Here is a 15,727-nt window from a genome sequence, read left to right as displayed (position 1 = left end):
GTGATTCCCAGAGGATCACTTGCCATGCAATAAGGGGAGAAAGGCAGGCAGCAGAACTGGGACACACCAAACCTCCCAGGGTGTTATAATAGTCCCATTTGTTTAGCAGGTATGTGTCCAGTTGTGCTTCATTAACTTTGATGGTACCTGGCCGTCTTCTTTCTCCTGTCAGGTTCCCAAGAAAAAACTTGGTTCATTCAGAGTATTGGACTATGAGTTTTGTATTGAAAGTTTATTGCAACAATGCTCTGTCACCTTCCCTTTCTCCCTTGAATAGCCTTATTTTTAGGGTATCTGTAAAGTATACATATACATTTCCCATCATAATTTTGTTTGTCTAAAAGGATTTTGTGGTAACAGGTTATAGAAGTGTTTTGCATTTGTTTTTTTTTCCTGCTGGCATATTTGCTCAGAAAAAAAGATGAAGTTTGCATGCTGTTCTCAGTAGGATTCTTGAACAGGAATAATTAAAAAAAAACTAAACTAGTGTTCAGTTTCAGTTTAATTACCAGCCATAGGCAGGGAAAAGGACTGTTCAAGACTTCTTTGCTTTTGGCAATGGCAGCATTTCTGCTTATTGTATGTTTTCAATGGCTTTGTCCAGTATAATTGTAAACCTCTTATTAGCAGTACAAGGTAAGCAAATTTTCCCAACAATATGTTTTCCAGTGGGATCTTAAAGACATTTGGGAATGTCAATCTGCATAGAAGAAAATTCTCTCTCCAGTAGTTATGCTTTTCAGTTCATCATAAATAATAGCCATATACAGACCTGGACTCAGGGGAGGAATATTTATGTTCTAGGCTTCAGACAGAACCTGTGAGATAAAATGCCTGGATTCTGAGTGCCAAGAATTGCATCTGAAGGGGACCTGCCCAGGGTAGTTTCTGTCTCCCTCCCAGGATCCAGGCTGTGCCCAGAGTTTCTGGTCTGAGAGCCTCAATTCCTGCACTCCAGTTTGGGCTGTGGCAGCACAGCCAGGCTGACTCACTGTGGGAGTTCATTTCTGGAGTCTCTCTGACACTAGAAATGGCACAACTGGGGAATAAAGAAAGGTCAATGGCCAAGCTGTGATATCAGGATGCATGGCAACAGGATCTTTTCTCTCTTTTTCAAATGTAAAATACACATGAAATAAAGTCTTGGGCTCTTTCGGAGAATGACTGGTTGGTTTCATTCAGCTGGGACTCATCTGTCATAGACCATGAAAATCCATTATCCATGATTCTATTTTAAGTATGTCACAGTTCAGTGCTGCTAAAAAAGCAGGGGTTTTATTTTGGTTTCTTTTTTCCCAATTGTTTACTGACACCTTTTCTTCCTTCTTTTCTTCTCTGTCTGCTGTGTGTCCTGTCATCACATTCCCCTTTCCCTCTCCCATTACCCATCTTAAGTTTTGCCAACTGGATGATGAAGGTGAGTTGAGATTTTTCTAGTTACAGATCCTAATAAAAATCAAGGTGGTACTGACCATGACCCAGGGACTGTGTTACCATCAACTAAGGGGAAAAAAATATGCTTAAGTTAAGTATAGGCTTAAGGTTGGTAACTAATTATGCAGCCTTATATAATATGTGCATCAGTTTGACATATGAGTTGCTTGAACATAAAAGTATTGGGGGAAAACTTCTACATCCCTTGCATTTTTTCTTTGCAATGCCACCATAATTGGTGTAAATACAAGGGGAGAATCTCTTACCTGGAGAGGTTCTATGTTTTGCAGTTTTAAAGGAATAAACATCCCAGGACATGAGTACTTTCCTGAATAACCCTATATATTTGCTTGTGAGGGTAATTTTAGTGATTAAAATGTAATTAATAACCAAATAGGTAAGAAAAAACCAGAAATCTCCATGGCATGAGAGGTTTCTGGCTCTTGGAAGGGTGTTAATCCCATTGAGGAGTTTGGGGGAATGAAAACCCAGCAACAGTAATTATCTAATTAATAGGCAGCAGGGTCTGCTTTCTGTAACTGTTTTTCAACAGTTATTGCAGTTTTTGGAGGTAGAAACATATAAGGGTCAACTTGCAAGTAGGGCAAGTCACAATTAAAACTGAAAATTGGGACTTGCAACATTAATTAGAAGATCATTAACTACTACTCACAATAATGTGCCTTCATGTCTTTCCTTCCTCTTGTTCTTCCCCCTCTTGAAAAAAGTATGAATTCCAATTTATCATCACTTCATGAAGGAAAATGGAATTATGTTTTGCTTCTATATGATCTCATAATGATCTGGGGATTGAACACCCTGCTTCATTTCATTCTTAAGAAGCCCAATGTGTCCTTGTGGCTAAAGGGGGATGAGAAATCAAAAAAATGGGGACTGCTCAAAAGGAGATGTTTGAGGAGAAGTTTGGGATGAGGAAGAAAATACTGACTTTGTGTCAATATAAAGATTAGACTGGGGCTGTTTTCTCAGTAAGCATGATTTAAACATGGTTAATTTGATTTGAGAAAGGCTGAAAGAGACAGGGGATTATGGCCTCAGAATATACAACCAGCTGTTTTTAATTCAGGAAAATGCATTCTACAAGAAGGAATATGAAAATTGAGGCATTTGCAAGACTTGGGAAATATAAGAGGGAAGATTTATTACCAGGAACTACGAATCCAAGTAATTTCTGATTCAGCCACAGCTGGCAAGCACAACACCTATTATTTCTGATAATACACACTTTCATTTAATGGACAATGTATTTAGCTTTCAGGTTTTCAAGACAATTCATTAACAACAACGAAGGTAAAACTGAGTTTAAAAAAATCACCTAATTTGTTGTTTTTCATTTGGTTGGCAAAAAGACAAACAAAGAACTACTGTTTAGAATGACAAGAAGCTTTCTTGGTTCTCTGAATTGTTGATAATTAAGGGAATGAATGTTCTGAGGGTGATTGTGATTCTGTGTATGTTACTGTGATTGGGGTTTGAAAATATTTTGTCTTCTAAAGAAGTTTTCAAGTAAAAGGGTTTTTTGGTTTTGTGTGTTTGTTTTTTTTTTTTTTTGTTAAGATGGGAAGAAGTTGCACATCTTATTTTTTGTTGGAGCTGCTGGGGCTTTTTGTAGCTTTCAGGTTTTTCATTTGTTTATTTGCTTGGGTTTTTTAATGTTAGAAGCCTGGTGAAATTGGAAACATTCTCCATCTATTGGTGAATCATTTTCTGCTACAAAATATTCTGCCTCTGACATGATCAGCTGCCACCCCCAAAAATAGGTTTAGGGGCTATATACCTTCCAGTTGGACAACACTTTGTCACTGCAGAAAAAGTTTTGATCCCCTCCACGAGGGGATCTTCCTTTAGGGTGCTTCTAAGTTGTTGCTTAGATGGCAAAATATTTTGCTGTGTGGTGAGACCTTGGCTGCTGCTGAAAGTCCAAGTGATTTTTGTGTTAGAGAAGGATTTGGCAGTGCTTATTCACAGCTTTGAGGACTGGGGACACCAGATGCATAAGTGGATTAGGATATTCCACTTTTGACACAGAGGAATCTCATTGCTGGACCTTGTAACTGTTGTCTTTGCCATCTACATTAAATACTACAAGCTGCCAGCTACCAAAAGATGGCCATCAATTGTCATTTCTATTAATATGTGATTTGTGCAGACAGAAGTCATTAAAATGATTCAAAGCTGTAATCAGCATGATAATGGATCCTAATTGCTAGGCTCCTTAAAAACTTTAAGACAAAAAATCCATGCTAATACCATCTGAAAGCTAGCAGCAATTTATTATTTCTCTTTTGATCAAACTTTTTTTTTTTTTTTGCAGGGGGTAAAAAAGGTGTTTTAATTATGTACTTGAAAAATAGTCTTGGTATTACAGATTCAGGTAGACAATAGGGACAGTGACTTTATTACTTTTCCCCTTTAGTAAATAAAGACCACAGACAATCAAATAGGTGAATGTGTTTTTTATTAAAATTAGGTAATCAAGCTCTTGGAAGAATTTAATTAAATGCATTTTGTCTTTTTTCTCCTTTTTTCCCCCCTTAAGGCTACTAAAATATAAAGCGGAAAAAAATCTGCAAATATTCTAAATTTCAGTGATCTGCTTTCAGTGCTGATCTCAGTTCTTGAAATGCTCTGAAGATGAGTCTCCTGCACATCTGTTTCTGCACAAGAAATATATCTCATGGAGAGGCAGTCAACAGTTTCACAACCTGGCAGGTCAAGAGCTCCAAAGTAAGGGTGACATTTCACATTAGCCATCACTGGCCCTGTATCTGGATAATGGGAACACTCTGCTACATCAAGGCCCTTTTCTAGCACACTTTCATTTTTATCGTTTGCTTTCTATGCATGCATTAGAACAGAAAAACTCTCCAGCAATGCCTTGTCCAGAAGACGAAGGCAATCTTTTTCATGATGGGACAGTGAGTTTGTTTGAGCTAAGAACCAGTGCTTTTAGCACTTCTTTTGTGGTAGCTAGACAGCACTCTGAAATTGCTTCTGGTTATATGGAATAGAATCAGGATTTTGGCTCTGCTTGTTATGATGCCTTGAGTTGCTGACTGTCATTCAGTAAAACACTTATGCCTTGAATAGCACATGAATTTCTAGGTATTCACACCCCATGACGATTTCTTTCTTTCTTTCTCTCCCTCCCCTGCCTATATTTTTTTTTTCCTTTTCCTCCTTTTTTTAAAATTGGAATTGCTACCACGGGCCTCCTCTGAGGGAATGTGCAACCTTTGGAAAAAGAGGTCCTTCCCCACGTTTGTCAGTCATGCTTTAGGCTTTGATCTGTACCATTTGTTCTCTTTCTTGCAGCTTTTCCGAGTGTGTTCAGATCTCCCTCGGTTTTATTTTTAGCTCCCTGTTTGCTGCAGCCCAAAGAGTGTAAGCAAGTAAATACTTCCCTTCCTCATAAAAATGATGTCTTGATCAGTATTTGCATCTCTAGCAAGCAGCTGACTTCAGCTCTGCCAGTTAAGCTGATACTCACAGCTCCTTGGTTTCTGCAAGGTTTCATAAACACTATTAAGAATTTCTCAAGTTTTTTACAGGTATTGCCAGTAACACTGATCCAAATTACTTTGCCAGGTGTTTGATGGAAATAGCATTTTAAAGAAGAGAGGCAATTGTCTGCAGCAGGCTGTAGGCTCTCTGCTGGGCTTAATAAGCAAAGTTATGTTTGTCTGGGGGACTTTTTCAGAAAACATAATAGACGAAGACAGCTTGGTTATGAGAAGCCTGGTGCATACATCAGTTTAAAAGCTTGTCACCTACTTGATGCATTAATTCAAGTACTCTGTGCAAGCCAAAGTTCCTATTCCAGGCAGAGCATACGGTCTGTCACTTAGCACATGACATGTTTTCAGATCACTGTGAGTGCGAGGGTGCCCTGAATGCCAATGCACAGGTTTGCCCTGCAAAAGCTGGCACCAATTTATTGCCCATTCAAGTAGTTCTACTGTATTGTTGGGCCTCTTTACTGCTTAAATATGAGGAAAGATGTTCAGGGTTTAGCCCACAGTTCTCCTTTACTATCCTTTAAATGTTCCTTGTGAGAAATTACTTCCATTCATCCACCAGCTGAAATAATATTCATAGGAGCATAAATGTATACAGTTGTATTTCTCTGTAATGGTCATACTGACAAGTCTCATAACTTCAGAGACAATTCACTTGCCTTACTGGTACTGAACTTGATTTTATAAAGATTAATTCATCAGGCTTAACTAGACTTTAGACAGACAAACTGAAATAAAAAACCAAACCAATCAAGCTCTAAGGAAAGAGCTGTTAATCTAAACTTTTGATCAGCAGCTGTGAGTAACAGCAGGGAAGCAGAATTTGGGATCAAGATCATACATGTAGGAATGATTTGCTCTTCAGTATGTCAGAATCAGGTCCAAAGTCCACTCATCAGTTATGAAAAAAAAAAAAAATAAGCTGGATACTTGATCTAAAATTTGATGCAGTTGCCAAATTATAGGCATATTAGATTAAATGTCTTGTATAAAATTAGATAGGCTACAGATGTAATGGGAAAACTAAAGTGTCTGAATATCTGTAGTCATGCGTGTCCTGGAGCAATTGCTATATGCACGTTTTACTGGGTTTTTTTTTCAGTGGTTGTCACTATTCACTTGGGAAGTAGAAAAGGTACTTTATGACTTGGGTGAAAAATTGCACACCAGCCTGCTGAATGGTAAATCTTGGGATAAGAAATTGTGAAAAGCACATGGGATATATTTTATCCAGCTGTGGGAACAGGCATGTTCCCAAACTGCTTGAAAGGGCAAGCTGTGGGCAGCCTTGATGAAGCTTTTCCACAGCAGTGTTCCTCATTCTAATTTTTCTGGCTACTTTTGTGCCTCAGGGAAAGCAGTCAAGTATGATGTAGAGAAGGATTCAGTGTGATGAGTGGTAATCATTTAAATGGCTGATAAAAATCCTACTGGCATCTGAATTTAGGTATCTGTACTATTAACATTTCCACACTTCCTCTCTGGTTTTGTTCCTCACAGCTTGTAAAGGAGAGGAAGCATCCTTCCAAATCTGAATGTAGAACATCTGGCAACTGAGAAGTGTGGGACCTTAATATAAGGAAAAATGAAAGTGCTTCAGTGCTTTTGCATCTCTGAAAAGAGCCACAGTGAGGTTACCCAGTGGAGTTTAAAAGTGTACTTGCAGGAAGGCATAGAATCATCCCTGAAAAAAATGCACCTGGGCTTGGATTGAAGCACAAAATGAAAGTATTAATTGCTCTTGTATGTGTATTTACAGCAGGAAGTCTTGGGTGAGCCTTGGAAAACGGGATTTGCGTGCTGAGGGAGGTGAGCAGGGTGTGATGAGCATGTCTCCAGTTTTATGAGGAATGTATCTCATTCCTTCAGTTTCCTGATAACAAAATTAGCAGCCTTGTTAGCTGTATCATTTACAGGGTACAGTTCAACATATGTTCTGATTCATGTTCACTTTGCTCAAGGTTTTCTCCTGTCTCTATTTCAAACAAAGTACCAAATCTGCCTCAGGTTAGTAGGTGTTAGCTTTACAGGCTGTTGCACTGAAAATCCTTGCACTTGAAATTCTCCTGGAACCTCTGGCAGACAAGCACATTTCTGACTTCAGAAGAGGAGGCAAGTGTGGAAACGAGGGAGTGGACTGAGCAATCAAAGGAAAACTAAACAATCCTCTTCTGGATCCTAAAGTAAGAAGCACTCTGCTTGGACTCTGCCTGCTTTTTTTAAGTCATCAAGTTTGCTGTTGACATTAGAAGAGATAGATTTAGCTTGGCATAATGCACTGCAGAAAATAGCTTTCCTGTCTAATTCTGCACTTGCATGGGACATTGAGGAGGTGACTTATACTGTCAACAACTCTCCTCAGCTGCAGAATAAAATAATAAAAAAAAAATCTTTCCAGTATTTAAATATACCTGTTAATCACTGTTTTCTGTCAGTGTTCATTTCATTATCAGCTGAGCTAGACACACTTAGGAAGACCACACTTAATAATTTATCCCAGAAAACAAATTCTGCTCAAGGGCCAAGGAAATGTGGGAGATGCTCATTGTGCCCTAATTTACAGTGTCAGATGGAACCTATAAGGGTGCAGAGTGTAAGCACCAGGAATGGGATTTGAGGATTTGTGTATCTTTGCTGTTTTAGAGGATTTGCTGCATATGAAGTTTGCTCTATATTATTTGGAGACTGTTCTGAAGGGTTTGAATGGTGGCTAGAAGCTATCCCAAGATCTACAGGCAGCTCTCTGATGAGTGAACTTATTCACTGAACAAAAGTAGTAGGAATTTCAGGATGGAAAGTTGAGGCAACCTCCTAGAAATAGAATCATAAGTCTTGGGTTTAATTTAGGCCTAGTTAATTATATTCATAGTAAACACTGTCTTGTACTGCTCATGATTGTGGGGTGTTTTTTTTGAGCAGTGAGAGAAAGCAGTTTTTAAAATCTTTGACTGCTAATGTATCTAGACATTATTATAAGCTTAGAATAAATAAGAAATACTCTCTTAGGTATTTCTTATGAGTAAAACTGGTCTTCCTTCACAGTGGTGCAGTTCCACCGATTACAATAGGCTTTGTGAGAGAGAAATCAATTTAAAATTAAAGTACTTATATTTAAAAGTGCGCTTTGATCAAGGGCCTCTGCATTGAATGATTCTTACAATGTCTAAAATATAATAAAAAAAATCCCTGTTGAAAACATTATACAGGATTGTTGCAATAATTTGCTCAAGGCTGCAGATCAGAGGAATCAAGTAACAATATTCAGTCCACTTTTTTGAAGTGTTCTGACTACAATTGTCTCTAACATGCTTGACTGATACTGCTGGAGTAGTGGAAAACATAAGTGTGAGAAGAAAACCATTGTGAGAAAATCAGTGAGCTGCTCCATTATTGTATCCTTATACAAAAATGCAAATATAAAGTAACCATTACTTTCAGGATACTATATTGGATTAAAACCAGAGGAAAGAATATCAGAAATTAAACAGTCTGTTGGCAAAGACTGAGCAAACAATAAACTACTGCTCCTTGCATCTTTTAAAAGGAAAAGAAAAACAGTTGTGCCAGTTGTATCTTTGTGTATAGAGCCATGTGTAGGCACGATTGATTCCACATCAGTACAGCTGCTGAAGAACTGCAGTTTCCATTCTGCAGGATGGGTTTGACAATATTTCAGGACTTGCATTTTACCTAGATGGGATAAAAATCTTTCCACAGGGTGGAAAGCCTGCTGCTTGATGTAATTTCTTACTGCCATCAGCTTTAGTAGTGGGACCATTTGAGAGTTTAATGCATCAGCTGCTGCATCACCACCCACATTTATGGGCTGAGGTCTCCAGACCAGTATTATCTCCCATCCTAGGACTTGTTGGTTCAGTCAGGGAGATAAGTTTGGTGCTAGGCAGGGAATTTCCTTCCCAGTGGGGACAGTCTGTGGAATGAGATAAGGGTTACTTTAGCATTTCTAGCAGAGGTAGGTTGATCTTGGGTAACTGAGAGATAAAATGGCAGATGAAATTCAAACTAGATGAGGCCCCTTGAAGGCTAAAATATCTTGAATAAAATGATGAGCCTTAAATGGGCTTCCACTGCTCAAGAACAAGATACTGGTGTTGTCCTAAATTACAGCATTGAATTTAAACTATCTTGTTTCAGTCAAAAAATAAGTGAATTGAGGTCTGGAATTACTAGAAAAGGAATGGAATACAAACCAGAGATCATTATTAGGCCACTGTGTGAATCTGTGGTTCAGCTGCATCTTGAATACTGCATGGAATTCTGAATCTTCTCTCTCAAGCTGGACATTGTAGAATCGTAGAAGTCAAAAAGAATGTCAAATGTGGTCAGAAGGCTGAAAAAAGGCTTCCATTGGATGAAAAATGAGGTGGGAAGGGACTGTAGAGGCAGGTGTGATGCAATAAAAGTTCAAGGAGTTGTGAGGGAATCAAAGGGGCTAAATAACAAATAATTATTTGGTTGTCCCTGTATAAGAAACAATAGGAGTAATTTAATGGATGGTTGGTTCTTCATACAATGTGCAATTGGATTGTGAAACTCCTTGCTACAGGATTTTAAAGATACAAAGAGGTAAATAAAAACCAAAATACAAAAAGCAAACAAACATGAATCCTACTGGGCAATGCAGGGGGCAATAATTGAAAAAAAAAAAAAGTAATCACTTTAGGGATAGGATATTTTAGTGTCACTGCTGGACCCAGAAAGATTATTTTGGGGTAAGGTACTAGGTATTTGTACTATCCTCATGCAGTCACTATTGGTCATGCTGAGCTAATTGAATATTTACTATTTAAGCAGCACACTCTTATTAAAAAAACCCTATATTTTTAAATGGATAAATATTCTCAGAAGGCTTTTTATACAGATTCACTTATGCTTCTTTGATTTCATTAGTATTAACAGCTGCGCTCTGTAATCTGGAATATACTGACAATAAGAGCAGGAGGGGAAGCAATTTATATTCCTTGACCTGTTGGCTCACTGAGGAATTAAAGCAGATACTGTAAAAATGCAGGAGTAAAAAGGTGAGCAGCAGCATTACAAAAAGATTAAACAGGGCTTTACAGTAATTTGCTGATGGCTGCAGATCAGAGAAATCAAGAAATAATATTCAGTACACTGTTTTGAAGTGCAATTAGAATAGAGGAAAAATAAGTGGAGAGGAGAACCATTGTGAGAAAATCAGTGAAAATTCATTATTGGGTAATTATTATTTAATTTCACTGGTGCATGAGTTTTTATGCTTTGCTTTGCTCTGAATACAAGGCTTTTGGGACTTGTGCAAGGACATTGTCAACAAGGAAATCTCTGGTCTTCATTCCAGAGAGAGGCAGCAATTTCTTTCTGTTGGAGTTCCCAGACTATCCATTAATTGGGAAGACTCACTCTTGTTATAGAGGGCCCAGTTATGGAATTTCTATCAAAGGATGCTTGTCCTAACCTTAGCTACATGGGGAAGAAGCTTGGTTTATCACTGCTGTGGGGCACAGTACCCAAGCAGGAATATCTTTGAATATACTCCTTAAGAAAACAGTGTTAATATAAAATGGAAACGGAGACTACAAAATTAATTTCTCTGGAAGTTAGGACTGATTTATTTAATGCAGGAAGGATAAATATGTGAGTGTTTCTTTGAGTAAATGGCTAGATTATCTTTCTTTTTGTTCCCAGAGTGTGAGTGCTCTCTAGAAATTATCTTCATAATAAATTAAACAGCAGCGATGTTCATAGTCAAAAAAGTGAAATTAAACTGGCTATTGAACTGCCACAAAAAGGGAATTATTTCTCTGTAAACTAAACACGTTTAAATAGAGGTGCACAAAAAGAAAAGGGAATATCTTCTTTCTCCGAAAAGTAATTTTCTTTGACATTATACTGTTTCTAATCTTATTTTTTTTTAATAAAACCCTGTTAGCAAGTGTTTTGCCACCAAGTGGTACCAGTGCTTTTTTTCCTAAGTAGCAACTCAACTGAAAATGAATTTCCAGAACAGCAATGGACTCTCAATTCGTTCTGGTGCAATAGGGTAACTAAATTCCTGCTAAACAATACAAACCCCTGAAAATGTGAGGAGTGGCTGAAGTCACTTGGCCTGTTCAGCCTGGAGGAGATTGTGGGGAGACCCCATTGCAGTCACAACCTCCTCATGAGGGAAAGCAGAGGGGCACTGGTCTCTTCTCTCTGGTGAGCCAGGACAGGATTTGAGGGAATGGCTTGGAGCTGTGTCAGGGGAGATTTAGGATGGAGATTAGGAAAAGGTTTTTCACCCAGAGAGTGTTTGGGCACTGGAACAGCTCCCCAGGGCAGTGGTCACAGCACCAAGCCCGACAGAAGTATTTGGACAATGCTCTCAGGCACGTGGTGTGACTATTGAAGATGGTTCTGTGCAGGGCCAGGAGCTGGACTCAGTGATCCTTGTGGGTTCCTCCCAACTCAGCTGATTCTGTGACTCTACAGCATTTAAAGATTTCATTCCATGTAGGTTTGAAACAAGGCTTGTGAGAAAAAACCTTCTTTACATAATCCCAAAGTTTAATTTTATTGTGGATACTTGCAAGTTTGTTTTAGAAGAGAAAGTATCTGCTGAGACAAAATGAATGTGTCTGTGTGTGTATTTTGGAATTATATTTCAGCAGACAAACCTATATTTATTGATTCTGTTGCTAAAAAGATGAAATATCCCTTTTTTTCCTAGTTCCAATATTATTATTGCCACAGAATATAAGCTATCAGTTATCAGAACAACAAGTTAGGCCTAAATGTTTTGTATTTTCCAAAAATTTTATTAGCCAAGAGTTATATCCTAATGTTTTGTGAATAATTTTAAGTATTATTTCTTTCTTGGATAGCCCTAAGACTCTGCAAAACATTAAAGATGAGGAAAATGTTAAATCAACAAATTTTTACACACTGTGGTTTGTTCTTTAGTTCTCTAGTTGTCTATAGACACTTGAAGGAAGTGGTGTCAAGAGTATAGGCAAATTTTGGTCAAGACTCAGTTTCAAGAAAATTAATATATCTTAACTTGATGGAGGAGGATAATTATCATCCTTATATGTCAACTAGCACTGTTTGCTGCTATTATTGCTCTGAGTGCCTGAAAAAATAAGTGCATGAAGGTAACTATATAAAATATGTGCACTATATCTGTGCTTATAAGTATTTAGCAAATTTTAGCTGTTGTTTTTTGTTTCATTTATAATACAAATTTCCATTAATCTGTTTTATTAGGCATGTGATGTCACCCTGAGACTCTGATTTTTAATGCCATGTTTTTAATCACTGTTTTTAATGCAAAGAAAACTACATTTTTTGATAGGAAATGCACAGTTGATAACAAAATTCTCTTCAGTGTTAGAAGAATCCCTATGAATTGCAGAGGTTTCAGATGGATTTTGATAGTTTTTTGTTATTGATCGAATGATGTAGAGGAGCATTTTACCATGGCAGAGAAGATCAGTGAACAACTTTTTTCCTTGTAATTTGGGCATGGCTTAGAGCAAGTCCAGCTCAGCTTGGTTCAGAATTTATTGGGAGCTGTGGAAAGACATTCTTCCTCCAATCACTTGACATTGTTTGGGCGATGATTGGACTTGATGATCTCAGGAATCATTTCCAACCTAAATGATTCCATGTCAACACCATCTTAGTTTCTATTTTCACAAATTTATTTCTCTTCAGTTTAGCAAGGTTTCCATGGACTATTTGGGCACGCTGGGTTGTGAATGCAGCAATCTTTTATCTTTTGGCAGCCATGGGAGAAAGCAGTTGCACTTTTGTAGCTTTCAGTTTAACACAGATTCCATTTTGGACAGCATGTGGTGCATAGACTGTCAAACATTCTGATCATGGGGACGTCATGCTGACCACTTGGTTATGGCTTCTTATTTCCTCAAGTTCAATTATCACACTGGCAACATAAAAAAAGTGACAAATATTTATAAAATATAATCCAGAAAGAGAAAAAACCCCCACCCTTTTAAAGGTCTTTGGAGTACTGTAAACTTCTGATCAGGATAAATGAAAGGATAAATAAGGATATGGCAGGTGGTAAAGTGAAAATAAGTTTATGGGTATAGACCAGAATTCAGTTGAAGGGTGATTCTTTAGTTGTAGAAGTGTATTTGATTATATTTTACAGGGAAATGCAGAAACCAGTTTTGTAGCCATGGTGTGTCTCTCTTCCAGGAACATACAAGAAATCTTTAACATTATTGTGAAAGAGATGACAGTTCTGCTTCTTCTATGATACTGAGAATTGACTTATAGGTACAGCAACGTGACAATGACAGATTTTCAGCATGAACTATTTACATTGGAGCTTTTTCCAAGGTTTAACACTAGCATAGAAGCTGCACTTTTTAATGGTGACAACCTGGACAAGTATAAAAAGGTACAGATGGAAAGTTTTTCTAATCTGCTGCTCCGTCAAACACCACTGCATGAAAAAGAAGCCAGGGGAAGGAGAGGAATGTTAAGTGAAGGAGGGAGGGAGTGAAGAGAGATGGAGAGGCCTCAGTCATTCAAGTTGCATCTCTCATTTCTCTTGGTTCCAGCAGCTACTTTTGTGCACTGAGGGACAGACCTAAGAAGCAGAAAGTAGTTTCTTTTATCATAATAAAACCCTGGAGAAAAAGCTCTGTTTGTGAGCACTAGTCGGTGCTTTTATACACAGACCATAAAATTCAAAATAAATGTTAGTGAGGAGTCAGTCTTTCCTTTTATTGTTTTCTGACAGAAGATATACATGCATCCTATTTCAAGGATCATAAAATAATTAAATGTTTTGTCTCTTTCATGGTCCTTTTTATAATAACATCAGATGGATTTGGAATGTAATTCCAAACCTGTGGGTGAACCAGCTATGGAGATAGGAAAAAGCACCTGAGAAGTAAGCATAGAATAAGCTTTTTTTCATTGAAATGATGATTTCATTGCCACCAGTAATTTTCATCTGATGCCAGTGTGCTGTGTTGACCCAGGATGAAGTGCAGGAATGTAATGGCAAGATGTTAGAGCATAACCTTGTTACTCTGGACTGCTCCTAAAAATCTGGCTTCTAAAACTGCAGGTGAATAAATAAAAATTAAAACATGGTACTGATAATGGGGTTCAAAAACACTGCTACAAATGAAATGAATCAAAGAGTTGGTGCAGAATTCAGCCTGGAATAAGCTGATGAAAATAACTAATTTTTACCCAAACTCTCTGCCAAGTTCTAAGGAAGAAAGGATGTTTTTTTGCTGTGTGAAAGATGTTAGAAAATAAATGGGTGAAGAACAGCTTTTTAAGTGGTAAATAATGGAATGGGAAAAATAAAATTGGAAAATATAGTGATGTTTCTCTTGGCATTGTTTCAGGGTAATTTCTTTTTTTTAATCTCTAGCAACAGAATCACATGGTGGGCCTCTATTCAGTTTGCAGCTTGTAAGACATGACTTTTTAGTATTGTTTTTAAGCTATTTCTCTGTCAAAATCACTTCTAATTCTGAACCAGTGGTGCAAGTGCTTCCAAAGATCTTGGTGACCTGCACAGAGCCTCCTTGTTTTGATATCCAGGTAAGTAATGGAAGTTTTGAACAGGCACAAGTCTCAAACACACTCCTTGGTTGAAATAACTCCTTGATTTGACATAAAATTGTTGACACTCAGCCTTGCACTGACAGCTCTTGTCATGCAGTTTTGTTCTGTGGGATCCTGGGCAGAGACAGCATCCGTTGCTTCTAAAGACTTTGCAACAGGCTTTGTAAATCATTTATTTTCTCTATGGAAAGTTTACAGAGTGCTCATACCTCTTCTGCAAAACAGGTGTTGATACCTAAGGGAGAAAAGGTTGACAAGTCTCTGTTTATTTTACCTGTTTGTTTATGTAATGTGATTTCTGCTGTCTTTAAAAATGCAGTATAGTTAGGAAATTGCGCAGCTATTTCCTGTAGCCCTGTCAGTTCCTAAAATGGATTGATAGAGATTATTCTTGACAAACCCATATCTTTGTATAATGTTGTATGATATTTTAGATGGCTAAAAGACTGCTTCCTCAATAATTTCTTTGAGTGTCTTTGTAGCTTCAGACTTCTAATCTCTAACTTCAGTAAATCACATTTGTTGTTTTTGTTTTTAATATTGTATGAATGAAAGACTTGCCCAGTCTTTAGTTGTAAAGCTAGTTGTTTTCCAGGTACTGAGCCTCCTGATCTGAAAGACAGGGTTGAGGAGCAGAATGAAGCCCCCCTAATCCAAAGGGAAATGGTCAAGGACCTTCTCCACCACTTGGACACATGGAGGTCTATGGGTGTCCTAATTTAGGGCAAATTTGGGATAAAACCTCTGGTAGGATCCCCTAGAATAAAACCCCCATGGCCCCTCTCCCCCCCCCCCCCCCCCACCCCCCCCATCCCACCACCTGGTTTAGGAAGAATTTCCTTGGAGAGAAGTGGGAAAAAACCTGTTTATTTAACAGGCAAAGCACTCCCCAGCACAAAAAATGAACAACACGAGATGACAAAACACTTTCATCACTCTGAAGAGATGACAAATTCAGAAAGACTCTCCTGGGAGTGGTTGCTCTGTTATCGGTCCCTGTGGTGCTGGGAATGGCTGCTGCAGGCCACAAAATGCAAACTCTCAGTGTTTCCCAGGTCCCAGTCTTGAGCAGGCTTGAATGGTTCCAAGAAAAGGGAAAGAAAAACAGTCCAGGGAAAATTCAAACTGCCCAGCTAAACTAACTAACAAACAAA

Source organism: Lonchura striata, chromosome 3 (genome assembly GCF_046129695.1).
Source record: "Lonchura striata isolate bLonStr1 chromosome 3, bLonStr1.mat, whole genome shotgun sequence".
NCBI classification, from domain to species: domain Eukaryota; kingdom Metazoa; phylum Chordata; class Aves; order Passeriformes; family Estrildidae; genus Lonchura; species Lonchura striata.
The sequence above is the reverse complement of the archived record's forward strand: the minus strand, read 5'-3'. Positions refer to the sequence as shown.